Source organism: Littorina saxatilis, linkage group LG5, assembly GCF_037325665.1.
Source record: "Littorina saxatilis isolate snail1 linkage group LG5, US_GU_Lsax_2.0, whole genome shotgun sequence".
NCBI lineage: Eukaryota > Metazoa > Mollusca > Gastropoda > Littorinimorpha > Littorinidae > Littorina > Littorina saxatilis.
The window spans coordinates 29,148,544-29,163,487 of NC_090249.1; the positions used below are offsets into that span (position 1 = coordinate 29,148,544).

At 41.7% G+C, this 14,944-nt stretch overlaps 4 long non-coding RNA genes across 6 annotated transcripts; 2 read left to right on the forward strand and 2 right to left on the reverse strand.

Moving 5' to 3' along the window:
- The first annotated feature begins 1,025 nt into the window (after window positions 1-1,025).
- On the forward strand, window positions 1,026-5,999 carry LOC138966803 (uncharacterized). Of its 3 annotated transcripts, none has more exons than XR_011455764.1 (3): window positions 1,026-1,254; window positions 4,263-4,533; window positions 5,254-5,999. It is a non-coding gene; the product is annotated as an uncharacterized lncRNA (long non-coding RNA). The 3 variants fall into 3 exon arrangements; XR_011455765.1 differs by lacking the exon at window positions 1,026-1,254 and adding an exon at window positions 4,067-4,160; XR_011455766.1 differs by lacking the exon at window positions 1,026-1,254 and adding an exon at window positions 4,072-4,156.
- A 377-nt stretch (window positions 6,000-6,376) lies between these two features.
- On the reverse strand, window positions 6,377-8,424 carry LOC138966804 (uncharacterized). Its single transcript, XR_011455767.1, has 3 exons — window positions 8,096-8,424; window positions 7,583-7,734; window positions 6,377-7,061 (listed from the first exon to the last, which is right to left on the reverse strand). It is a non-coding gene; the product is annotated as an uncharacterized lncRNA (long non-coding RNA).
- A 10-nt stretch (window positions 8,425-8,434) lies between these two features.
- Window positions 8,435-10,816, forward strand: LOC138966801 (uncharacterized). Its single transcript, XR_011455763.1, has 3 exons — window positions 8,435-8,654; window positions 9,137-9,404; window positions 10,125-10,816. It is a non-coding gene; the product is annotated as an uncharacterized lncRNA (long non-coding RNA).
- A 7-nt stretch (window positions 10,817-10,823) lies between these two features.
- Window positions 10,824-13,294, reverse strand: LOC138966805 (uncharacterized). The gene is made up of 3 exons (XR_011455768.1): window positions 12,960-13,294; window positions 12,443-12,593; window positions 10,824-11,927 (listed from the first exon to the last, which is right to left on the reverse strand). It is a non-coding gene; the product is annotated as an uncharacterized lncRNA (long non-coding RNA).
- Window positions 13,295-14,944: the final 1,650 nt, after the last annotated feature.

The following is a 14,944-nucleotide window of genomic DNA, read 5'->3' on the forward strand; positions in this document are numbered from 1 at the left end:
TCTCTGAGTCTCCCTCTCTCTCTCTCTCTGTCTCTGTCTCTCTCTCCTCTGTCTCTGTCTCTGTCTCTCTCTCTCTCTCTCTCTCTCTCTGTCTCTCTCTCTCTCTCTCTCTCTCTTTATTTTGACTCATCGTCCATTCATTCGGCTCGACATTTTTTCTCAGCCCCCCTAACTACACGTTCGGTCTCCTCCCCCTTGTTTGCCAATTGACTGTTCCTCCTCATTCCTTCTCCTCCTCCTCCCGGTGTTTTTTCTTTCTTTATTTGGTGTTTAACGTCGTTTTCAACCACGAAGGTTATATCGCGACGGGGAAAGGGGGGAGAGGGGATAGAGCCACTTGTCAATTGTTTCTTGTTCACAAAAGCACTAATCAAAAATTTGCTCCAGGGGCTTGCAACGTAGTACAATATATTACCTTACTGGGAGAATGCAAGTTTCCAGTACAAAGGACTTAACATTTCTTACATACTGCTTGACTAAAATCTTTACAAAAATTGACTATATTCTATACAAGAAACACTTAACAAGGGTAAAAAGAGAAACAGAATCCGTTAGTCGCCTCTCGACATGCTGGGGAGCATCGGGTAAATTCTTCCCCCTAACCCGCGGGGGGGTCCTCCCGGTGTTGCTCCCGTGCGTGTGTGTGTACGTACGTGTGTGTATGATTTGAGTGCGCACGCAAGCGCGCGTGAGTGTCTGTGCGGTCAGTGTAGGCAGGCTGTGTCAGTCTGTCGGCGGGGCTCCTGTCATTTACTTTGAGAAACATATATACATGTATTTTAATTAATAATTCAAGCGAAGAAGGACTCAGAAGATTAACAGGCGGGTCACACGGCCGGCATTTTTCCGGCACTGAAAATTTTGATAAATAAATAAATAGCGGATTAGATGATAACAAGTCGCGTAAGGCGAAAATACAACATTTAGTCAAGTAGCTGTCGAACTCACAGAATGAAACTGAACGCAATGCAACGCAGCAAGACCGTACACTCGTAGCATCGTCAGTCCACCGCTCACGGCATAGGCAGTGAAATACACCACTAAACAGTTCCGCGGCCATTGCGACAGTGCGCATGCGTAGCATTTTTTCGAGTAAACAACGCGTCGTGCTAGCTTCTCAGCAACTTGAAACATGTGCGATTTGAGCGAGATTTCCATCCAGAAGGTGCGACTGTGGAGCACTGAAGCATCGAAAACCTTGTCGTGTGTACGGAAAACGAGTGTGGAAGGTGCACACGAGGAACTTGTAGCTAGGTAAGTTTTATTTCTTTCGTTATTTACTCTTTGCAATGATGCGATGTGTTGTTCATTCCCAAGACCGGTTTTCCGCCCTGTAAGTTGTAACACTAACAGTAACTTAGTAAGTGCTCTCTCTTCACTGAGATACGCTTAACTTTTCAGTTGATTAAAGTCAAAAACTTGAATAAGTGCCGTTGATCTGTCCACGGAATCTAACTTATTATGAAGCATAACTATATTCCGATTCGTGATGCATAGGCTACATGTTGCGATCGGTAGGGTAATTCTATGCCCCGGACTGCCCCGGACTGCCCCAGACTGCCCCGGACTGCCCCGGACTGCCCCAGACTGCCCCGGACATGCCCCGGACTGCCCCAGACCCCGTACCTGCCCCGGACAGTGTGTGTGTGTGTGTGTCTGTCTGTGTGTGTGTGTGTGTCTGTGTGTGTGTGTGTCTGTGTGCATGGTGTGTGTGTGTCCGTGTGTGTGTGTGTGAAGTCAAGTCAAATCTTCTTTAATGAGGAATACGGAATAAGTTGGATTGGGTTGGAAAACGAGAACTTTATAACCACCGAAGAGGTCCTACGAATCCTCAAGGATGGATCAGACGGCGGTCTGTTATGCATCCCCAGGGGACCCAAAGAAAACATCGCTCTGCTGATATCAAACTCTGACAACGTAGAGCGCCGCAAAAGAGAGGACCGCAACAGATACGAGGACGACTGTGGCGCCTGGTCGACATGCAGCAACAAGAAGAACTACTTTTTTGAACTGCCAAATGGTCAACTACGAAAGGGCTTTTTACATCAAGGCCAGTTATGTAGGGAGGTTCAGGTTGAAGGTCGTCGTACGAAAGTACCGTACGACCCTCAACCTGAACCCGGTGATGTGATAGTACTGACAAGATATTACTCTACTTTGGCGGCCGATCCGAAGTATAGTCGTCGGGTCACCTGGGTGGAGCAGGGCCCAGCCCATTTAGTCACCGACGAAAGCCTGAAGGTGGCAGTCATCGAGTACAAGGGCACATGGAAGGGCATCATACAGGCGCATGGCAACAGAAAAAACAACAAAGGTACCTATATCCGCACGTCAGGGACAGTGATGGAGGAGATAGCTGCCAATCGACACCTGCCGCCCAACGTTCTTTACACCAAGATGGTAAGCCAGAGCCAGGGACAGCCTGTAGATCTTCAGCCTCGAAACAAACAACAAATCAAGAAGAAGCAGCGGAAGGAGCGGGAAAGGCAAGACGGGCTACAAGCCACTCCAAAGGGAAACCTGGCAGACCAAATGCTGAGTCTGACAAATATCACCAGTGTCCGTGATATTCTACAGGCGATACAGTATAAAATGAGCGGCCCAGCAATATCACCGTCACTTATACTCTACCACGAGGAGCAGATGCAAAAAATCAGAGCATTCTGTGGCAGAGGAACGACTGTGTTGGGAGTTGATAAAACCTATTTGGGAGACCTGCTAGTCACAGCACTGAATTTCAAAAACGTTTCGTTGCTTAATGAACGAACAGACAGTGCACCTATTTACATAGGACCTGTGTATATGCACTCGAGCAGCACATTCGAGGACTACTTTTATTTTTTGTCGACTGTCTCGGCTGCGCTCATGGACCCAGGTACAACCACACCACCACAAATGGTTGTTGGTACTGATGATGAGAAGGGTTTGACCAGAGCGGTTAAAGCTGCATTTCCAAACTGCAGACATGCCTTGTGCACTCTGCACCTGAAAAAGAACTTGACAAGGCATCTCCGCGACAAAGTGGGGCTGGATACCAGGAAGCGAATCAAACTGGTAGACTTGATGTTCGGAGAAAAAGGTGTGAGCACATCCAAAAACATGGCAGATTTTGACCTGCGACTGGCAAGGGCAGCCGACCAATGGCCATCTGAGGACGAGTCCTACCTCACCAAATTGTCAGGTCAATTACATGACAACGTCCTAAAACTGTACTGGGATGGGTGCCTGCCAACGACAACCTGGACTGACCAACAACAACGCTGAATGTCTCAATGCTGTGCTGAAACACTTGGTTCGTTGGACCCCCCAACAGCTGCCTCAGCTGGTCGATTTGATACGGAATCTGGTTCTCACGCAGAATGCGGAGCCTCAGCGAGCGTTGTTGGGGATGGGGGAGTATGTCCTTGCCCAAACTCATGCACACCTTTTGATGACTCCAGACGATTGGGACAGATTGTCCGCAGACCACCAAAAGCAGAAACTGAGAATGCTTCTGCGGCCTGCGCGCCGAGTCGGAACAGTGACTTCGGTGAATCACATCATCACCATCAACAGCACGCCCACAAAGTCCAAAAAACCATGTCAACGAAAGCGAAAGCGAAGCGAGAAATCTACTAGATAGGCACACCTCTCTCTTTCTCTCTCTCTCTCCCTCTCTCTCTCCCTCTCTCTCACCTCACCATATAGTTACTGCCTTTTGTGCTTATTATCTCCTTTGCTTACGTTTTCTTTTGTTATAGGATCTGATGGACAAATGTTTGTATTAACTTATTCCGTATTCCTCATTAAAGAAGATTTTGACTTGACTTCACACACACACACACGGACACACACACACCATGCACACAGACACACACACACCATGCACACAGACACACACACACAGACACACACACACACACACACACACTGTCCGGGGCAGGTACGGGGTCTGGGGCAGTCCGGGGCATGTCCGGGGCAGTCCGGGGCAGTCTGGGGCAGTCCGGGGCAGTCCGGGGCAGTCCGTGGCATAGAATTACCCTACCCGTTGCGATAGTGTATGCAAAAGTTTTCCATTTTCAATCTGACGTGTGGGTAAGATAAGAAACAACAAACATGCATACTAAGTTGCCACTGCCAGTTTGTATAGCTGCTAAGCTTACCTCAGGCTGAGTCAGTGAGTATTTTGTACGTTTACATACAAAATGGTGATGAGGGGGAAAAAGAATGCCTTCCACAGGTGCGAAAAACTGTGATTTGATCTCAAGGCCTTTTTGTTTTAGAGCTTTTCCTGCTTTGGAACTTGGGAGATGGGATTCCTGTCGACCGTGAAGCAGAAAATGCAGAGAGGGTGCTTCTTCGGGAGTACAAGCAGAAGTTGTATGTGAAAGGGGTGCTTTATCCTGATCCATTCATCATCACAACTGCGGGATTGAAAGGCAGCAAGATGGGCGATTCCTGTGGCCAAGCGTCTTCATCGCCGGCTGCCTGTGAGTGTGAGCTCGACCTCATGCATCGCCTCGTCAACGAGTTTTAAGGAGGAAAGGCTTACAGGTAGGAAACCTCTCTACTTTTTTAAATAAGTCATATTTGCACTTTACTTTTGAAAAAAAGAATGGTTCAAGTTGAATTGCAAGATGGCAGTGCAGCCTAACAACATTTTGGTTTCAGTGAACAGGGAATGTGTCAAAATCTGAAAAACCAGCATACTAGTATTAATACACACTAAAATTATGCCTGTCGCTGTCATATACATATAATTTTTGAAAAGTGCAGTGATACTGATAGTGATACAGTTAATCAGCAATGACTGAACCGACTTTCTAAATTCAGGGATGATCAAATCATCTGACTAATGGCCAGGGGCGAGTACAAAAAATCCGCTGTGCTAGTTAAAACCGCTTGGCAACTCGCCTGGTTGGCTAGTGAAAATTCTCGTCAAATGCAACACTTCTGGTTGTATACTCTAGTTTCAAAACGTTATATAAACAATGCAGTTATAGCAACTGTGGTTTGTACCCGGCAAGCAATTCTTTTTGGTGGACTGGACTTTCTTGAAATGACTCACCTGTCTGGCAAGTTAAGATTTTGAGATCTGGCCATCCCTGCAACTGTCTTAATTTTGCAATGCTCTTCATGCAAGTTGCACTCAAATTTGTGAGCAATTTGTTATGTACAACTTGGTAAATTGTCCTAAATGATGCTTTAGTAAAAGTTGTTGTCTCCTTTCTCTTTCTCATATTGATTATTTTCTTTTTTTCTCCCTTTTGGCAGTGTTTTGACCATATGCAACAGGCTGCAAGTCATTTTGGAGGAGGAAGCCCCTGATTGCATCTTTGTCAAAACCAGAAAGAGACTTCTACCTGTCTCCAAGAGTCAGCCATCACAACCACCTGTTACCCAGAGCCAGCCATCACAACCTCCTGTTCCCAAAGTAATCCAATCCTGTTGCCCGTTTTGATACAGGCAGCAACAGGATGCACTTAGGAGGAGGAACTAGTAGAAGTAGGGAAAGCGGTATTAACAAAACAGCTTTTTCCTCTTAACTATGAAACCACACAGATAAACAAGGAGAGCAACCCTTCCACAAAGTAAACAATCCTGACGACTCTAATAATTTCAACAATTTGTCAACTCATGTAAAAGCTTTGCCAGATCCAGGCATTAAGCTCTACTCGTTACACATGTAATGGGCAGAGCAACATTGTTGAACAGCTGCTTCATTTCTGTAAGTTTTCAGCCTGAAAGGTAGTAGGGTGGGTCGCATCTAAAATATAAATGTTTGTCTTGTCAAAACCTATGTTAATTTTCCTACATTTTAAGACTCCCTCTTTTTCTGTAGTGGATTTTTTTTTTTTTATCAGATTATTGTTTGGAGTTCTGAAAAGGAAGGCTCCTGTGTACACCATTATAGATATGACTTTTACTGTACTACATTTGTGTTTTTGGTATATATATATATATAAATATATAAAACTAGATATCTGTCTTCCCAATATGTTCATTGCCAAGTGGATGAAGTCATCAGATTTGATCTGCTGCTAGTGATAACGTTTATCAACATAAGTAAAGTTTTTTGAGCTGACTGTATTGTGTGCATTTTGTTTGCAAGTGCTGATATGTTTGACTTTGTGCTGTAATGCTTTGTCTTGTCTCTCATTCTCCCTTTCAAAGTACGAGAACTCAGATTTTGTTCTGACACACTCATTGCATCATACAAACATCAATAAAGACACACACAGAAAGTGAGCCAAACAAACATTTTTCCTCAGAACATGTTATGGTATGCACAGGGGACATGAAAATTATGGAGAGAAGACTGTGCGCAGGAAGAAGAGAGAAACATTCAAACAAATGAAAACAAACCAGTAAATTGTTTAAGGTTGCTCTTGGCCACTCTGGTGACATGTAGTACTTTATTCTACCTATATTAGCGAAACCGATAGGCTAGATCCTGAAGGTCTAATCCTCGTCTCTGTTGCATAAACAACATCTCATCTATACTATAACGTTTAGGGTCAATACTCATTGGTTGATCGCTAAAAATTCTTGTCTTTTTAGAATTTTTGACTTTTTCCTGCCATCTTCTTGTTGCAAAGGGTGACACTAAAACCATGAATTAATTGTAAGAGACTGGTCGTGGCTATACCAGTGCAATATGATATGTTCTGCGAGAAATCAGATTTCTGAATAACCATGGATTTTTCCTGTCTGCGTTCTTTTTCTTTGCCATGTTTGCAATCTGTAGTTTGAACATCAGTCTATTGTTCTCCTTAGTCAGCTTAATCATTGCAATAAGATTGTGCATAACGGGTGTGCATTAAGTTGGCATCTGCTTATACAAAAAAAACTATCAACAAATAAGCAAAAACAAGAGCACCCAGAAATGTTTCTGTTGTGAATGGGTCTTGTTCAGGGCTAGAGTCACACTTTTCTGGCAATCAACTAGCTGCACCATTCCTCTCCCTTGATGATCCTTGGGCCTGGCACGTCTCAAACTGGAATTCCAGATCTCGCATTGCCCATTTTCTTCTGCCTAGCCGGTGCTCTGGTCGGGGTATGTCTATCAGCACTCTTGCTGTCTGAAACATTGCCAAACAGGGTTCATTCTGTCAGTATTTATGGTAGTATTACATCTTCATGCAGGGTTCTCCACATATGTTGTCCGTTTGGGTTCAATGCCCCCAACTTCAACTTATAAAGGTGGTCATTTGGACCCACTGTAGTCATTTTCAGTGCAATACAGAACTCCCCCTGTGAATTCCCCGGTACACTTGTTTTTGTTCCTTTGGCTTCTATGGAGAGCTCTCCTAATGTTGATCAAATCGCACTCTGGAAACAAACCACCCACATAAAACTTAGCTTGGCTTCCCACATTCATAAGCCTCATATATTGATATTGATTGATATTCATTCTTGTTCAGATTTCAAAACACACGAACAGACGAAAAGTCAATTAAATCACTCAAGCTGTAAGGCACAGACACATCATAGTGATACTAGGAACAGCATGTGTGAACAAATACATTCAACACCTTACCATCTTCTTTACTGCGTACACACACAAAATATAACAAGAAAGTTATTTAAAAAAAAAACTTACTCTGTGTTGAAATCCAGGGTATCCCAAGTTTTGTGTTGGGAAAGAGTTCTCTGCAGTTGGTGTGCCATCAAGAAAGTGTTGAGAACAAACCCTTGCAGGTGAAAAAAAAAGCTTGTGCTGGGTTCTTCTTGTGTGTTGGATGCGGATGCAAGCTGTTGAAAACAGACAGATGCATATCAGATTTAACAATTTATGGCTCTACAAAGCAATTTTTATTGCTTTTTAATCACAGCCATGCTCTAACAACATGAAGTAAAACAAAAAAAACAAGAAACGGAAACACACTGACACAGAAAGTGAGCCACATTTTTTGATCTCATGCACGGCAGATTCAAACAAGTATTTCATGCAGTGCCGGTGTGCAGCTTTTGTAACGTTCAAAGCTGTATAAATGCAGGTCTAGCTAAACGGTTTTGTAATCATGCTATGGAATTTGCAGAAAAAAACAATAAATCGCATGAATGTCAGGCAATAAAATAAGTTGATCAAGAACTGTTACAGTGTTGCGCTTACCTGAACGGTGGTTGGCATGAACAGCACAGACTCGTGTGGAACCTGGTGAATTTTGCAAAGTTTAGCTTTCCATTTTGAAGACGGTAGCTTCCGTTGTCACAATCAATCATCGGGCAGTGACATGCCATTGTTAAAATCGATAATCGCTGAATTTACATCGACAAAACAACAAAATAAACACAAGTGTCTGACTCGTCAGTCGCAGAACATACGCAAAGCTGTGTTGCAGACGATTTGTTTCCTCGAAAAAATGACGCAGCCAATGAGAGGCGTCTGTGCGGTCACGTGATTTTCCTTCTTTGTTCCATGTAAACGTCGGAACTGTTTAGTGGTGTAATTACACCACTAAACAGTTCCGCGGCCATTGCGACAGTGCGCATGCGTAGCATTTTTTCGAGTAAACAACGCGTCGTGCTAGCTTCTCAGCAACTTGAAACATGTGCGATTTGAGCGAGATTTCCATCCAGAAGGTGCGACTGTGGAGCACTGAAGCATCGAAAACCTTGTCGTGTGTACGGAAAACGAGTGTGGAAGGTGCACACGAGGAACTTGTAGCTAGGTAAGTTTTATTTCTTTCGTTATTTACTCTTTGCAATGATGCGATGTGTTGTTCATTCCCAAGACCGGTTTTCCGCCCTGTAAGTTGTAACACTAACAGTAACTTAGTAAGTGCTCTCTCTTCAGATACGCTTAACTTTTCAGTTGATTAAAGTCAAAAACTTGAATAAGTGCCGTTGATCTGTCCACGGAATCTAACTTACTATGAAGCATAACTATATTCCGATTCGTGATGCATAGGCTACATGTTGCGATAGTGTATGCAAAAGTTTTCCATTTTCAATCTGACGTGTGGGTAAGATAAGAAACAACAAACATGCATACTAAGTTGCCACTGCCAGTTTGTATAGCTGCTAAGCTTACCTCAGGCTGAGTCAGTGAGTATTTTGTACGTTTACATACAAAATGGTGATGAGGGGGAAAAAGAATGCCTTCCACAGGTGCGAAAAACTGTGATTTGATCTCAAGGCCTTTTTGTTTTAGAGCTTTTCCTGCTTTGGAACTTGGGAGATGGGATTCCTGTCGACCGTGAAGCAGAAAATGCAGAGAGGGTGCTTCTTCGGGAGTACAAGCAGAAGTTGTATGTGAAAGGGGTGCTTTATCCTGATCCATTCATCATCACAACTGGATTGAAAGGCAGCAAGATGGGCGATTCCTGTGGCCAAGCGTCTTCATCGCCGGCTGCCTGTGAGTGTGAGCTCGACCTCATGCATCGCCTCGTCAACGAGTTTTAAGGAGGAAAGGCTTACAGGTAGGAAACCTCTCTACTTTTTTAAATAAGTCATATTTGCACTTTACTTTTGAAAAAGAGAATGGTTCAAGTTGAATTGCAAGATGGCAGTGCAGCCTAACAACATTTTGGTTTCAGTGAACAGGGAATGTGTCAAAATCTGAAAAACCAGCATACTAGTATTAATACACACTAAAATTATGCCTGTCGCTGTCATATACATATAATTTTTGAAAAGTGCAGTGATACTGATAGTGATACAGTTAATCAGCAATGACTGAACCGACTTTCTAAATTCAGGGATGATCAAATCATCTGACTAATGGCCAGGGGCGAGTACAAAAAATCCGCTGTGCTAGTTAAAACCGCTTGGCAACTCGCCTGGTTGGCTAGTGAAAATTCTCGTCAAATGCAACACTTCTGGTTGTATACTCTAGTTTCAAAACGTTATATAAACAATGCAGTTATAGCAACTGTGGTTTGTACCCGGCAAGCAATTCTTTTTGGTGGACTGGACTTTCTTGAAATGACTCACCTGTCTGGCAAGTTAAGATTTTGAGATCTGGCCATCCCTGCAACTGTCTTAATTTTGCAATGCTCTTCATGCAAGTTGCACTCAAATTTGTGAGCAATTTGTTATGTACAACTTGGTAAATTGTCCTAAATGATGCTTTAGTAAAAGTTGTTGTCTCCTTTCTCTTTCTCATATTGATTATTTTCTTTTTTTCTCCCTTTTGGCAGTGTTTTGACCATATGCAACAGGCTGCAAGTCATTTTGGAGGAGGAAGCCCCTGATTGCATCTTTGTCAAAACCAGAAAGAGACTTCTACCTGTCTCCAAGAGTCAGCCATCACAACCACCTGTTACCCAGAGCCAGCCATCACAACCTCCTGTTCCCAAAGTAATCCAATTGCCCGTTTTGATACAGGCAGCAACAGGATGCACTTAGGAGGAGGAACTAGTAGAAGTAGGGAAAGCGGTATTAACAAAACAGCTTTTTCCTCTTAACTATGAAACCACACAGATAAACAAGGAGAGCAACCCTTCCACAAAGTAAACAATCCTGACGACTCTAATAATTTCAACAATTTGTCAACTCATGTAAAAGCTTTGCCAGATCCAGGCATTAAGCTCTACTCGTTACACATGTAATGGGCAGAGCAACATTGTTGAACAGCTGCTTCATTTCTGTAAGTTTTCAGCCTGAAAGGTAGTAGGGTGGGTCGCATCTAAAATATGAATGTTTGTCTTGTCAAAACCTATGTAAATTTTCCTACATTTTAAGACTCCCTCTTTTTCTGTAGTGGATTTTTTTTTTTATCAGATTATTGTTTGGAGTTCTGAAAAGGAAGGCTCCTGTGTACACCATTATAGATATGACTTTTACTGTACTACATTTGTGTTTTTGGTATATATATATATATATATAAATATATAAAACTAGATATCTTTCTTCCCAATATGTTCATTGCCAAGTGGATGAAGTCATCAGATTTGATCTGCTGCTAGTGATAACGTTTATCAACATAAGTAAAGTTTTTTGAGCTGACTGTATTGTGTGCATTTTGTTTGCAAGTGCTGATATGTTTGACTTTGTGCTGTAATGCTTTGTCTTGTCTCTCATTCTCCCTTTCAAAGTACGAGAACTCAGATTTTGTTCTGACACACTCATTGCATCATACAAACATCAATAGACACACACAGAAAGTGAGCCAAACAAACATTTTTCCTCAGAACATGTTATGGTATGCACAGGGGACATGAAAATTATGGAGAGAAGACTGTGCTCAGGAAGAAGAGAGAAACATTCAAACAAATGAAAACAAACCAGTAAATTGTTTAAGGTTGCTCTTGGCCACTCTGGTGACATGTAGTACTTTATTCTACCTATATTAGCGAAACCGATAGGCTAGATCCTGAAGGTCTAAGCCTCGTCTCTGTTGCATAAACAACATCTCATCTATACTATAACGTTTAGGGTCAATACTCATTGGTTGATCGCTAAAAATTCTTGTCTTTTTAGAATTTTTGACTTTTTCCTGCCATCTTCTTGTTGCAAAGGGTGACACTAAAACCATGAATTAATTGTAAGAGACTGGTCGTGGCTATACCAGTGCAATATGATATGTTCTGCGAGAAATCAGATTTCTGAATAACCATGGATTTTTCCTGTCTGCGTTCTTTTTCTTTGCCATGTTTGCAATCTGTAGTTTGAACATCAGTCTATTGTTCTCCTTAGTCAGCTTAATCATTGCAATAAGATTGTGCATAACGGGTGTGCATTAAGTTGGCATCTGCTTATACAAAAAAAACTATCAACAAATAAGCAAAAACAAGAGCACCCAGAAATGTTTCTGTTGTGAATGGGTCTTGTTCAGGGCTAGAGTCACACTTGTCTGGCAATCAACTAGCTGCACCATTCCTCTCCCTTGATGATCCTTGGGCCTGGCACGTCTCAAACTGGAATTCCAGATCTCGCATTGCCCATTTTCTTCTGCCTAGCCGGTGCTCAGGTCGGGGTATGTCTATCAGCACTCTAGCTGTCTGAAACATTGCCAAACAGGGTTCATTCTGTCAGTATTTATGGTAGTATTACATCTTCATGCAGGGTTCTCCACATATGTTGTCCGTTTGGGTTCAATGCCCCCAACTTCAACTTATAAAGGTGGTCATTTGGACCCACTGTAGTCATTTTCAGTGCAATACAGAACTCCCCCTGTGAATCCCCCGGTACACTTGTTTTTGTTCCTTTGGCTTCTATGGAGAGCTCTCCTAATGTTGATCAAATCGCACTCTGGAAACAAACCACCCACATAAAACTTAGCTTGGCTTCCCACATTCATAAGCCTCATATATTGATATTGATTGATATTCATTCTTGTTCAGATTTCAAAACACACGAACAGACGAAAAGTCAATTAAATCACTCAAGCTGTAAGACACATCATAGTGATACTAGGAACAGCATGTGTGAACAAATACATTCAACACCTTCCCATCTTCTTTACTGCGTACACACACAAAATATAACAAGAAAGTTATTTAAAAAACAAACTTACTCTGTGTTGAAATCCAGGGTATCCCAAGTTTTGTGTTGGGAAAGAGTTCTCTGCAGTTGGTGTGCCATCAAGAAAGTGTTGAGAACAAACCCTTGCAGGTGAAAAAAAAGCTTGTGCTGGGTTCTTCTTGTGTGTTGGATGCGGATGCAAGCTGTTGAAAACAGACAGATGCATATCAGATTTTACAATTTATGGCTCTACAAAGCAATTTTTTATTGCTTTTTAATCACAGCCATGCTCTAACAACATGAAGTAAAACAAAAAAAACAAGAAACGGAAACACACTGACACAGAAAGTGAGCCACATTTTTTGATCTCATGCCGGCACGGCAGATTCAAACAAGTATTTCATGCAGTGCCGGTGTGCAGCTTTTGTAACGTTCAAAGCTGTATAAATGCAGGTCTAGCTAAACGGTTTTGTAATCATGCTATGGAATTTGCAGAAAAAAACAATAAATCGCATGAATGTCAGGCAATAAAATAAGTTGATCAAGAACTGTTACAGTGTTGCGCTTACCTGAACGGTGGTTGGAATGAACAGCACAGACTCGTGTGGAACCTGGTGAATTTTGCAAAGTTTAGCTTTCCATTTTGAAGACGGTAGCTTCCGTTGTCACAATCAATCATCGGGCAGTGACATGCCATTGTTAAAATCGATAATCGCTGAATTTACATCGACAAAACAACAAAATAAACACAAGTGTCTGACTCGTCAGTCGCAGAACATACGCAAAGCTGTGTTGCAGACGATTTGTTTCCTCGAAAAAATGACGCAGCCAATGAGAGGCGTCTGTGCGGTCACGTGATTTTCCTTCTTTGTTCCATGTAAACGTCGGAACTGTTTAGTGGTGTATTGACAAGAAGAGCGGGGTAGTAGTTGCGCTGGGAAGGATAGCACGCTTTTCTGTACCTCTCTTCGTTTTAACTTTCTGAGCGTGTTTTTTAATCCAAACATATCATATCTATATGTTTTTGGAATCAGGAACCGACAAGGAATAAGATGAAAGTGTTTTTAAATTGATTTGGAAAATTTAATTTTGATAATAATTTTTATATATTTAATTTTCAGAGCTTGTTTTTAATCCGAATATAACATATTTATATGTTTTTGGAATCAGCAAATGATGGAGAATAAGATAAACGTAAATTTGGATCGTTTTATAAATTTTTATTTTTTTTTACAATTTTCAGATTATTAACTGATGACCAAAGTCATTAATTAATTTTTAAGCCACCAAGCTGAAATGCAATACCGAAGTCCGGGCTTCGTCGAAGATTACTTGACCAAAATTTCAACCAATTTGGTTGCAAAATGAGGGCGTGACAGTGCCGCCTCAACTTTCACGAAAAGCCGGATATGACGTCATCAAAGACATTTATCAAAAAAATGAAAAAAATGTTCGGGGATTTCATACCCAGGAACTCTCATGTCAAATTTCATAAAGATCGGTCCAGTAGTTTAGTCTGAATCGCTCTACACACACACACTCACACACACAGACAGACACACGCACATACACCACGACCCTCGTCTCGATTCCCCCCTCTACGTTAAAACATTTAGTCAAAACTTGACTAAATGTAACAAGTCGCGTAAGGCGAAAATACAACATTTAGTCAAGTAGCTGTCGAACTCACAGAATGAAACTGAACGCAATGCAACGCAGCAAGACCGTATACTCGTATCATCGTCAGTCCACCGCTCATGGCATAGGCAGTGAAATTGACAAGAAGAGCGGGGTAGTAGTTGCGCTGGGAAGGATAGCACGCTTTTCTGTACCTCTCTTCGTGTTAACCTTCTGAGCGTGTTTGTAATCCAAACATATCATATCTATATGTTTTTGGAATCAGGAACCGACAAGGAATAAGATGAAAGTGTTTTTAAATTGATTTGGAAAATTTAATTTTGATAATAATTTTTATATATTTAATTTTCAGAGCTTGTTGTTAATCCAAATATAACATATTTATATGTTTTTGGAATCAGCAAATGATGGAGAATAAGATAAACGTAAATTTGGATCGTTTTATAAAAAAAATATTTTTTTTACAATTTTCAGATTTTTTATGACCAAAGTCATTAATTGATTTTTAAGCCACCACGCTGAAATGCAATACCGAAGTCCGGGCTTCGTCGAAGATTACTTGACCAAAATTTCAACCAATTTGGTTGAAAAATGATGGCGTGACAGTGCCGCCTCAACTTTCACGAAAAGCCGGATATGACGTCATCAAAGACGATTATCAAAAAAATGAAAAAAACGTTCGGGGATATCATACCCAGGAACTCTCATGTCAAATTTCATAAAGATCGGTCCAGTAGTTTAGTCTGAATCGCTCTACACACACACACACACACACACACACACACAGACAGACACACGCACATACACCACGACCCTCGTCTCGATTCCCCCCTCTACGTTAAAACATTTAATCAAAACTCGACTAAATGTAAAAAGAAGATAGACACAGAGATAGACAGAAGAAAGAAAAACAACA